Below are 12,080 nucleotides of genomic sequence, written 5' to 3' on the forward strand. Positions count from 1 at the left end.
CAGCATAATACTGCAAGAGGGATTGCTGAACACCCCCTTCATAACCCTTGCAGAAATAGTGGAGTCCAAGTCAGCCCAGAATACAGGAGATTTTATCCGCAAAGAACCCATTAAAAGCTTTACAGCAGAACAAATTCTCCGGGGACTGATTCCAAACAGAAAGAGCAGAAATTAAACTCCTCACAACCTGGGATAGCTCTGCTGAACGCAAATCTGCATGCACAATTCATGCAGACCAAAATTGGTTTTTTGCCGCATGCACCGCTATCACATAAACCTTCAAATGGATCCAGTGCTGTGTCCTGTCAAATTTGAGCCAGGTTTTCCTCCACTTGTGTTCCAGTCACACCTACTCTGATGCTTCAGCCCCCGCAACTCCTCTGTATACCAAGGGGCCATTTTTGAAGCAGGTTGGAGGGGACGCTTAGGAGCAATCGTGTCTCTTGCCCTGGTGAGTTCCATATTCCAGGTTCCCACCAGGGCCTCGACAGACTCACTGGCAGCACCAACATTAAAACCCTCCAAGGCTTTTTTGGAATCCTACTGGATCCAGCAGCCTTCTCGGGTGGGCCATCCTAATAGGTCCACCACCCCTGCAGGGGTGGGTTGTGGCTGTGAAGCAGGCAGTGGTCCGTCCATAACAATGGGGAAACCACAGGATCTCCTGACGATGGAGCCCAACAGAAGACCCAATTGAGTGTGTTTCCGGCACCATGAGTTGGTCCTGAAATTAATTGCGATAGGCCCATCGATTTCATGGCCTCTATGAACTCCCAAGCTGCACCAGACAAGCCAGCCCCAAAGTGGATACTGATGTCGCCTAACATCAAAAGTCTGGGAGACTCCAACACCAACTCTGTGACTGGTTCCATCAGCTCAGTTAGGGAGTCCGTTGGGCAGCGGGGTGGACGGTACACCAAGTGTCTATCCCTAGTTCCCAGCCTCAAAAATATACACTTGGTATAAGTCATCTGTCTCACAGAGGCTCTGGTAAGGGAGATGGTATTCTTATGGACCACAGCCACCCCACCCTACCCCACCCCACCCACTTCCCCTAACCTGCTCCCCATCAGAGTAATCTGATTGGAGAAGCTGGGCCCAACTGGACCCCTTTCCTCCCGCAGCCAAGTCTCAGTTATAGACTTATACAAGCCGGGTCAGCTCCCTGCCTCACCCATGATCAAGTCGTGGATGATTTCGGTCTTCTTCTGAACTGACCTGGCATTGCAGAGGAGCAAGGTCCTGCTCCAGTGAGTGTATGCACACGCTCTCTACTGAAGGAGATTCGGGGCAGAAACCCTGTGTGTAAAGCCTCCTGCAAACTCTAGCCCAGACCTCCAGCCCCACCCTAATATAACCTTCTCCTAGACCTCAGTCCCACCCCGAAGGCCCGGCACCAAAAGCTGGCCCCCTTTGGAGGCCAGCTTTGGTGGCCGCCTAGAGGCGGTCTGCCGGCCCTCTGGTGCACCTCCCTCCTTTTTATGCCTCCAAGAGCTCAGCAGCCCCTCCCAGGGGTGCACCAAAGTAATTCAGGTGCCTGGACCACCCAGCCATGAGACACCCCTCCCCCCGCCCTGTATGAGGCCCCCCAATCTCATTGGGGGGGCCGCCCCTCCAAAGCTCCGCTTAAAAAAATACTTGTGGCTGGGGGGGGGGAGTGGAGCAGTCCTCCCTCCCCCCTCCTCCGGCGGCAGCCAAGAGAGATGCTGGACCCATCTGTTGGGGCCAGCATCTTTAAGAAACTGCCAGACGCGCCCGTGCAGTTTAGAGATCGTTGCAAGCCTAAACATCACGGGCTTGCAATGATCTCCTCTGAGCAGGCGTGCCTCGCAGTTTCTTAAAGATGCTGGCCCCAACGGATGGGTCCGGCATCTCTCCTGGACAGAGCAACTGGCCCTATCCAACCCCAGCACGGCACCCCTCCTGACGGCTGCTGCTGGTGTCCACGTTGTGCTCCAGCATTTCCAAGCATTTCCTAACCACACCACTCTACCTGATGGATGTCCAGCCTACAGGCAGCAGGCAGGGTGGGAGAGAGAGGAGAAACCTGAGCCGCCTCCTTGGGTGTCCCCCTGACTCATTAGGACGAGCTGCTCCTGATCTATTGTTGAGCCTTAGCTTCTTTCAGGGTGGTGGGAAGGCAGAAGCTGGCCTAGAGAAAGGGAACTGGTGGAAGGTGGAATTACATGTTGTCTCTCCTTCCCTTCCACGGCATTGCTTATTCTGTTATGACAAGTACGGTATCTACAGGAAGTCCCTAACTCACCTACAGGCTGTATTGTCTTCCTAAAGTTTGTTTGAAGGTCAGCTGTTTGGAACCCAGGACACATTTCACGTCACAGGGTGTGAGTCATCCCCTTTGCTAAGCAGGGTCCATCTTGGTTTGCATTTGGATGGGTGACAACATGTGAGCCTGGGGCGTAGCTAAGGGAGGTGGGCCCGTGTTTGGCCCTCTCTCTGACAGTGCCTTGGAATGAGGGAAATAATGAAGAAAAGAGGGAGGGGTGGAGCTGGGGGGCTCTCAGGAGCTGGGGGGGCTGGGTCCTTTGAACCATCCATCATAGCTACACCCCTGATGTGAGCACTGTCAGCTGTAAGAAATCCTAGGAGGATGGGGATTTAGCTCAGTGGCAGGGCATCCGCTTGGCGCGCTGGAGATCCTAGGTTTAATCCTTGGCAGCATCTCTCGGGGTAGATCTGGGGGAGACTCCTGCCTGAAACCTTGGAGAGCTGCTGCCAGTCAGTGTAGACAATAGTAAACTAGGTGGACCAAAGGTCTGACTCGGTAGGAGGCGGCTTCCTGTGTTCTTATGTAACAGCAGGAAAAACCAAAACAGAAGAGCAAAACAACAACAACACCCAACCTGATTGCTGTGTAGACTAGGAACAGGGCCAGCATCAAACAGGGCCAGCAACAAACCTGAGCAGCAGTATCCACACTGAAGAGACAATTGTGATGCACTGTATGCAGAGCTGTCTTTTGAGGAGACAAACCCAACACAAGCCAGAAGTTGCAGTCGGTCTCGAAATACAAGCAAATTGCTTTTAATATTCCCCTCTTTTGCAGTATTTGTTGGACCCCTAAGTACGTTCTCTTCCACTGCGGCTAGGAGGCTTAAAATTAAAAATCCAGCTGCCAGACAGCTAGCCAGCCAGCCAGATAGCCACTCTTGCTATCCCTCCGTGGACAGCAGGGTGCCGTTCACATTTCCAATGCCTTGTTGCGAATTTAATTTCTGCGATATAGAGCTAGGACATTGTATATCCGTCGTCAAAAGGTTCCTGGTTTTTTTGGGTGGTTAGTTTCCATGAGACTGCTCCCCCTGCTGTTTACATTCCGAATGCAACTTGCCTGAACGGAGGCGTTTTGCTGATGATGAGCAGCTAGTCTGGAAAGCGCCACGCAGAAGGACATTGCAAGAGTGCGCATCTGGTTTTTGGTTTTGTGAGAGGAAGGGGCATAGGGGATGCAGAAGAGAGTGTCCTACACAGGATAAAGGATTTAATGTGAGCCAAGAAACTGTTTTAATTGTAAAAGCTCTGTCCTGGAGCACATTATTACTATTACTACTACTAGTACTACTACTACTACTAGTATAAAAGGCATGCTTTGGGGCAGAATGCCCCATGCACCTAGGGGCAGAACATGGAACATAGGAAGCTGCTTTATACCAAGTCAGACCCTTGGTCCATCTAGCTCAGTACTGTCAACACTGACTGGCGGCGGCTCTTTGAGGTTGCAGGCAGGAATCTGTCTCTCCCAGCCCTACCTGGAGATGCTGCCAGGGATGGAACTTGGGACCATCTGCATACAAAGCAGATGCTCTATCTCTGGATCTTTCACACCTCCTTCCCCTCAAAAGGCAGCTATGTTCTCTGTGCTAAGCTATGGTCCCGTCTCCAAAAGGACTTCCAGAAAGGCTTGACCTGCTTTATCACCTCTCTGTTCAATAGTTAAATCTGGCTGGACTCCCCACAGTTGCACCACCTCTCTCTCTCTCTCTCTCTCTCTCTCTCTCTCTCTCTCTCTCTCTCTCTCTCTCTCACACACACACACACACACACACACACACTCCCAACAACATGTTAAACACTGCTTCATGAATTACTTTGCAATCATGGCGTGAAGTACACAGCTGAAGCGCTCTCTGAACAATCAAACAACTGATAAAGTACCATTGATGGACTTTACACAGAGCCAAATGACAGGTCCCTGTCCCAAGGAGCATGCAATCTCGATTTTTAGCTGAGAAAGACAGCAGAGGGAAGGAGGGAAGAAAGAAAAGAGGCAGGCAAGAGCAACACGGTGAATCTGTATGAATGCCTTTCCACTTGGCAAGGCAAAATTTCAGCATAAATAATGTGTGCAAATAAAGGTAGATCAATATGGGGCTTTCATGATGAAGATACCTTTTTCCCCCAGGGAAGCTGGAAAAGCTTTTGAATAGCAAATCATCAAGCCTCTCTCCTCCTTTTTGGATGGAATGCCAGACTCCGGTTGCTTTCTAGCTGCTCTCCTTTCCGCTGCAGGGGTTTCTGCCCTCCTTGAGGAACTGGGCACTGGGGAACGGGTTTCTCATCCTTATTGGCTCTGCTAGGGCTGCCATCACCCTGTGACTGGCCAAAGTCAGTCTACCAGTCTAGTCCAAAGTCAGTCTACCATCACCCTGTGACTGGCCAAAGATAGTGACTGGCCAAAGTTCAGCCACTCCTCAGCAGAAATGTCCCATCTTCTCCTGGAACAGGCTTGCTGGAAACCCTCCTTGCCACATCCCCTGCTACTGTGGGCAGCCTCGGATCTGTCTCGTCCTCTCGACTTGCAGTTTCCTTCTGGCTGCAAGAACTGAAGACTCTTTGCAAGCCAGGGCAAGGAAGTCACCTGTACATCTGCTTCTCTCTGCCTCGTGCATAAACCAGGTCTGCTAAGAAATAAGGCCAGCCTCTTCTCCTGTGGTGGCTTTGCTGTGTGTCTTTGCTAAGACTTTGTGGTGGGGTTAAAACTGTCGCAATGCTCTCATCTAGACAACACAAGGCTGGGAGATAGGAACAGAGGAAGCTGCCTTCTACCGAGTCAGACCCTTGGTCCCTCTAGCTCAGTATTGCCTACACAGACTGGCAGCAGCTTCTCCAAGGTTGCAGGCAGGAGTCTCTCCCAGCCCGATCACATGTAGTCTGGGAGAGACTACATGTAGTCTTCCTTCCAAATGCAAACCAGGGTGGACCCTGCTTATCAAAGGGAACAATTTGTGCTTGCTACCACAAAACCAGCTCTCCTCCTTCTCCTGTATTGTAGCTGTTTTGTGCCAGCAGCAGGGGGGCGGGGTGGGGGAAATAAGGTATGTAACCGTGGTTAAGGAACCAACTCCCCTCCTTAGAACGTTGATTCCTATTGAAAAATGGGTTCTGAGTTAAGACGTTCTGTGACTGAAGACATAGTTTTCAGGAAGCAATTGTGTCATAAGTCTGAGGACTTCCTGTAGCACATTGCATAGCCTTCACAAGCTGCAACCGTGTGCACTCCCAACTTAGGAGAAGAAACCCAATGGAACAGGAGGTCTCTCAAACTGGGGTCCCTAGATGTTGTTGGACTACAGCTCCCATCATCCCCTGCAACAATGGCTCCTGCTAAATTCAGCGGTGGAGCCTCCTCTCAGATGTCAGTGTGAGTGCCACTCAAAATCACGTTGTCTGCACTTTGGCACCTGGGCCAAAGTTTGCCTGCCCTTGGTCCATTGGAATAAGAAATGTAGTGATAATAGGTTCATTCACACATTATGTTCAACACTGTAGAACGTGTGTACAGTGTACACAGGTACAGATCTGTACACAGGTATAGTCATTCACATGTTATGTTGATTGCAGGTACAGCAGTATACTTCCAATCTGTACCCTGCATTTGAAGGGCCTGCATTCAGGTTCACTTTAAAAATGAACTCAGGTATAGCCATTCACACAAACACATGTACGAGTGTACAGACATCTATCTGTACACTCATGCAGCATAGTGTCTGAATTGGGCTGTTTGACCCTATTCCTTTTCTCTCTCTTGTATAATGGTGTGTGTATGTGTGTATATAAAAAGTATGATAAAAATATCTGTAACACACTTTGCTTGCCAGATCCTAAGCATATTCCTAAGCAGGATCCTAAGCATATTGAAAAGCTTTCTCAGCTTTTAAAAAAATGTCTGTTTTAATTTTATGGTTGATTTTAAACTGTTGATTTGTTTTAACTTTTATATGTGCTTTAATTGTTTTATGTTAACCTCCCAGAGACAAATGTTTGGTGAATAAACATAAATAATAGCAATAGCAATAGCAATAGCACTTACATTTATATACCGCTCTATAGCTGGAAGCTCTCTAAGCGGTTTACAATAATTTAGCATATTGCCCCCCAACATTCTGGGTACTCATAAACATAAACATAAATAAATAAATATTTGATCAGAAGTAAGAGTCATGGAGTTTGATGGAACATGATTCCCTAGAAAGAGTGCACAGGAGTGCAGTAGGGATGGACCCGGACCGGTCCGGAAGCCATTGAAAAGGCCTCCGGACCGGTCCGGACCAGTCCAGACCAGTCCGGACCTGGGTGGTTTGGATTGGGGGGGTCGCTTTAAGAGTGGCGGGAGGATTTACTTACCCCTCCCACCCCTCTCCCGCTTGCCGCTGTAAACATACGAGTAATTGGGCCGCCCCTTCCCCGACGTTACTTGCAAAACCTCCCAGGAGTGCACTCCGCACGCACGTCACAGAGACGAGCGCGCGCTTAACGTCACTGTGACGTGCGCGCAGGCGCACAATGCACTCCTGGGAGGTTTTGCAAGTAACGTCGGGGAAGGGGCGGCAGGGAGGTATCCTGCCGCCCCAATTACTCGTATGTTTACGGTGGCAAGCGGGAAAGCGGCGGGAGGGGTAAGTAAACCCTCCCACCGCTCTTAAAGCAACCCCACCCCACCCCAGTGCCAGACCGCAGTTGGCGGTTCCGTGCACACCCCTAGAGTGCAGTAACCTCTGGCAGGCATCAAATGAAACTTCACAAATAGTAACCCAATAAAGCCCATTACTGTCAGTAGGACAAATGACCAGGCTTGGTTAAATGGCAAAAGCCTGGGACTCAGGCTAGCAGCAGGACTAATCACTAAGGCATTTCAGCTCTTGGAAGAGAATTTTAGCCATACAGTCAACATAATTCTCCGCCTTGGGAAGCAACTGCTTCAGTCACCCAACTGTTTGTTCAGCTAATAACCCGATGGCCATAGAATTAAACAATGGAAGGAAGGCCCTACCTAATACCGACCTGGTAGCAAAATATCGATCAAAGCAGAGAGAAAGAACAGCCAACGGATTGAGAATGTCTGTTCAGATTTCATTTTGCATGCCAGCCTGCACTGATTTTTTTTTTTTTTAGGGGGGTGCAAGTGATGTCCCCACCACTATGCATGCAAATGCACCTCCAAAGCTTACATTTCTAGTTCTTGCTGATTGATAAGTGCCGTCAAGTCGGTGTCGACTCTTAGCAACCACATAGATAGATTCTTTCCAGGATAATCTGCCTTCAACTTGGCCTTTTAGGTCTCTCAGTGGTGCATTCACTGCTGCCAAAATCACAGGGGTGTAACTTTAATAGGGCAGGGGGAGACAGTGTTTGGGGCCCCACTGCCTTGGGGACCCCCTCCCCCAGAGGCAAGTCACATGACTGGGAAATGCATTAAATGACTTGCATCATCCACAATTTACAAAACCTTTTAAAATATAATTTAGGATGATGTTCTATAGTGGCACATAGGAGAGAGAGAGAGAGAGAGAGATGCTTTTTGTTACCACTGTTCAGCTTCTTTTAAGATTTCTTTACTTTATGAGCTGAGCTTCAGTGAGTGGGGGCATTTAAAAATCTTGTCTCTGGGCCCACTCCAACCTTGCTATGCCCCTGCGTAATCGAGTCCATCCACCTTGCTGCTGTTCGTCCTCTTAGTTCTTTCCGGTATGTATGTATTTAAGCGAGCAGGGGGGGTACATCAAGATGAACCAGTCTGAATCCTGCCACTGGAACTTGGGACCATCAATCCCTTTTAAAGGATCAAGCCAGGAGTGTATAGAAATCCAAAGGGTCACTCACCACGCTGCTGAAAATATTGGAGAGTCTGTGTGGCTTAGTGGCTTGGACGGGGCGGCCCCACCATGAAGCAAGGTGACGTAGTCATCTCAGGGAGCAGATTGTTGGGGCAATTGCTGTAGCTTAGCGGTAGAGCATTGGATTTACATGCAGAAGGTCCCAGGTTCAACCCACGGCATCTTCAGGTAACGCTTGGAAAGACTTCTGCCTGAAACCCTGGAGAACTGCTGCCAGCCAGTGTTGAGCTAGATGGGCCAATGGCCTGATTTGGTAGAAGGCAACTTCCTTGGAAATAGTGCTGCTGTAGCTTAGTGGTAGAGCATCTGCTTAGCATGCGGGAGGTCCTGGTTCAATCCCTGGCAGCATCTCCAGGCAGGGTTGGGAAAGACCCCAACATGAAACCCTGGAGAGATGCTGCCAAGCAGTGTAGACAATATTGAGCTGGGGGGGGCAATAGTCTCAGTAGACAGCAGCTTCCTAGGGGATGAGGCCTCTCTGGGCTCCCCGCAGTCTGGCATCTGCAGCTGGAAGCATCAGCAGCTGCCAGACGATTTAAAAAACAGGTTTAAAGGAACACTCGCTCCCTTAACCTTGTTTTAAAGGGTGGCTACTTAGGCGGGTTTGCCACAGTGGTGCCACCAAGAAGACATCTTGGGGGATGAAGAGGCTGGTTTTAGAATGGGGCGCTCAACTATGGATCATTCCTTAGTGCTACGCCATCTTATTGAGAACATAAGAACAGCCCTGCTGGATCAGGCCCAAGGCCCATCTAGTCCAGCATCCTGATTCACACAGTGGTCCATCAGATGCCGCTGGAAGCCTACAGGCAGGAGGTGAGGACATGCCCTCTCTCCTGCTGTTACTCCACTGCAACTGGTATTCAGAGGCATCCTGCCTCTGAGGCTGGAGGTGGCCTATAGTATAGCCCTCCAGCTAGTAGCCGTTGATAGACCTCTCCTCCATGAAGTTATCCAAACCCCTCTTAAAGCCATCCAGTATAGCAGTAAGCCCAAGTGCTCTTTGTATGTGGCCTTTGTAGATTTCAAATCAGCGCTAGATTCAATTTCGAGGCCAAGGTTGTGGGGAAAACTCAGGGATATCAACACTGATAGGCAATTACTTCTTCTCATTCAAAAGCTTTATGAGAACACCAACGTCAGGGTGAGAGGTAACCCCGAGGCTCACTTTCACACCCAATAACTTCCAGCAAAGGAGTCAAACAAGGGTGCAGGTTGGCACCCTCTCTGTTTAACCTGCATATAAACACCTTAGCCAAAAATCTCTCAGATCCAGGGTTACATCTGCCAGACACCGCGGGGGTAAAAATCCCAATTTTGCTGTAAGCGGATGCTGATGCTATTATCTCTCAAACCCCAGTAGATCTTAGGAGGGCTCTTAAGCTCCTGGCCAATTACTGTAAGGATAACCACCTGGTTATGAATTTTCAGAAATCTAAGGTGATGGTCCTTGCCAAGAAGCCTAAGAATTTTAATTGGTCAATCAAGGGCCATCGGACTGAACAGGTTAACAGTTTTAAATATTTGGGTGTGGTTTTTCATGCCACAGGGTCATGGAAGGCCCATGTGGATTACACTGCCCAACAGGTACATCAGCCATTCTGATATTTTTCTGCTCCAAAGGAGAAGTTATTTCTGCTGCACTAAATCTGTTCATTGCCAAACCACTGGCTCAATGTCTGTACGGTGAACAACTGGGCCACTATTCCAACTACAGAACACTGCAGATTGTCCAGTCTAAGTTTATAAGAGCTGTATTCTGGGCTCCCAGATGTATTTCTAATGCTGCACTAAGGTAGAAATGGGTTTTCAAAGGGTGGAATCCAAAGCATGCGTTTCAATTTTCAACTACTGTCTCAAGATCAACTTTCCCCTTTGGGGCTGATTCCCCTTGTACTGGCCGACAGGTTTCAGTCTTCCTGGATACAAGCACTGCTAGCAAAACTCTCATCACTTGGCATCTAAATTCTAAAGAATTCTAAAGAAATATCTGTCACTATTAGGATATAATCAGGCCAAGAAGATTCTCAAACAGTGGATCTTGGACATTGAGCATCAAAATGACCTGGGTATCATCCTGCAGACCACAAGAGGACATCTTGGCAATCACAGCCAGGAACCAGCCAGTGATTTATTGTTACTCTCTCTACCCAGCCACCAGAGAGTGTTCTTCAGAGCAAGAGATGATGCCTTACCATTGGCAGTTTTAAATGGGAACCCCACTTCTGCCCCCGCCCCCCAGTTACAATCTCTAACCATTTTTATAATGACTGAATAGGGCTGGTGTCTCTACATATTTAAAGCAATCAGCTGTAGAGGAATTCAGATCACCAACACTGGAAAAGAAGCTTGACTGACCCCTCCCTGCCATCTTCCCAATGGAAAGGGCTGCTACTTGCCCTGTTGTGGAAAATGTACATCGTCTTGTCTAGGTTGATCTTCAGACATGGATCATGTTCTGCACAGGGCGAGGTTCTGTAGTTCAGAAGACCCACAGGTCCTGTAGTTCAGGAGGAGACGTATAGCACAGTCAACAGAGCAGGAGGTCAAAGGCCTGTCGTCAATACACAGCACTTCTCAGGAGCAAGCAAAGGGCATATTCAGGGGAGCTGAGGATCAGGAACCAGGAGGCTTTTCAGACAGCAGGCTTTTCCGTGGCTTTACCACGAGGCTTTACTGTGAGTTCAGGGCATAACCGATACTCCAACGCAAAAAGAAAAGATTTTTTTAACCCCAGACATAAATCAGGCTAGGTTCCAATATTGAGGGGAAAACCCGTATCATGTGTGAAGTGTTCTCTGAAACATTTCATGGACTTAGGGGCAAATCTGGCCAACATGTGAATGCACACCCACACCCTCCCAAAGTTAAGTCACGGTAAAGTCTGATAAATCTCCTGGACAAGCAAAGTACAACCAGGTTGCTTCAGCAACTCATACTGCAAACTGAGCTCTTATATAGCCCTGCTGCTGGGTATAAGCCTAGACTCCACCCACAATCCCGGAGACAATGAGGCGGGTCTCATGATCAGTGAGACCCGTTTTAGATTATACTGCGGGGAGAGCGGGCTAAGCCCACTCTCCCCACAGACGATCGGGGCAGCAGCCCTGGGCGGCCGGATCGGCCACCCACACAATTGCCGGCTCCGTGATGGAGCTGGCGGGGGCTGGGGGGAGCGGGGGGCCGATCGCTCCCTGCAAGCTCCAGCATGCCCTGCGTGAGCGCGCAGGGCATGCTGGTGAGAACCCCGGAGCCGGGAGGCGGCTTTTCGCCTCCCCTCTGGGGGTCTCCTCGTGAGTAGCCACAGCACGGAGCTGCATGTGGCTACTCACGGCCAGATAGCCCAGGTTTGCGGAGCACTCACTCCGCAAACCCGGGCTAAGAGGAGGGCCACCAAAGCGGGTTACCTGCTGGAGAACCACCGGGCTCGCAGCCAAGGCCGGTGGTTCTTACGATCGGGGAAAATCGGGCTAGGCTTTCCTAGCCCGATTCTTCCCGATTGTGAGAATAGCCCCAATGGCTAGTTAAAGGGCTGAGCCCTATTTCTTAATCGCAGACTCCTACGGATCAGTCTCTGCAGGAGGGTCAACGTTCTCCTCCGAACTGTAGTAAAGGGGCAATGAGGTGTCCTCAGAGCAAGGTGACGCTTCAGTTTCCTCATCCTCAGAACTCTCAGCAATAGGTCCAGATATGGCTGGGGATACAGAAGGTTCCCCGAGGGTAGCTTTGGGGCCAGGGCGCTTTCCAGATTATACCCTGCAATGGGGACATGGTGTATCTATGAAGTGTGCTTCCCCACTTCCTGTGTTGCGACACCGCAGTCCCTACGCTGACAGCAGTGTGCCGTTCACATTTCCAATGCCTTCTTTAGAATTGAATCGATGCGATTTAGTGCTGTGATGTTATATATCCAGCGTAAAAAAGTTGCTGTTTTTTTGGGTTGTT

General features: G+C 49.6%; 1 non-coding gene across 1 annotated transcript; it reads left to right on the top strand.

The window, feature by feature from the left end:
- The first annotated feature begins 8,415 nt into the window (after nucleotides 1-8,415).
- Nucleotides 8,416-8,486, top strand: TRNAA-AGC (transfer RNA alanine (anticodon AGC)). The gene has a single exon. It is a non-coding gene; the product is annotated as a tRNA-Ala (tRNA).
- Nucleotides 8,487-12,080: the final 3,594 nt, after the last annotated feature.

Source organism: Hemicordylus capensis, chromosome 7 (assembly GCF_027244095.1).
Source record: "Hemicordylus capensis ecotype Gifberg chromosome 7, rHemCap1.1.pri, whole genome shotgun sequence".
Classification (NCBI taxonomy): Eukaryota; Metazoa; Chordata; class Lepidosauria; order Squamata; family Cordylidae; genus Hemicordylus; species Hemicordylus capensis.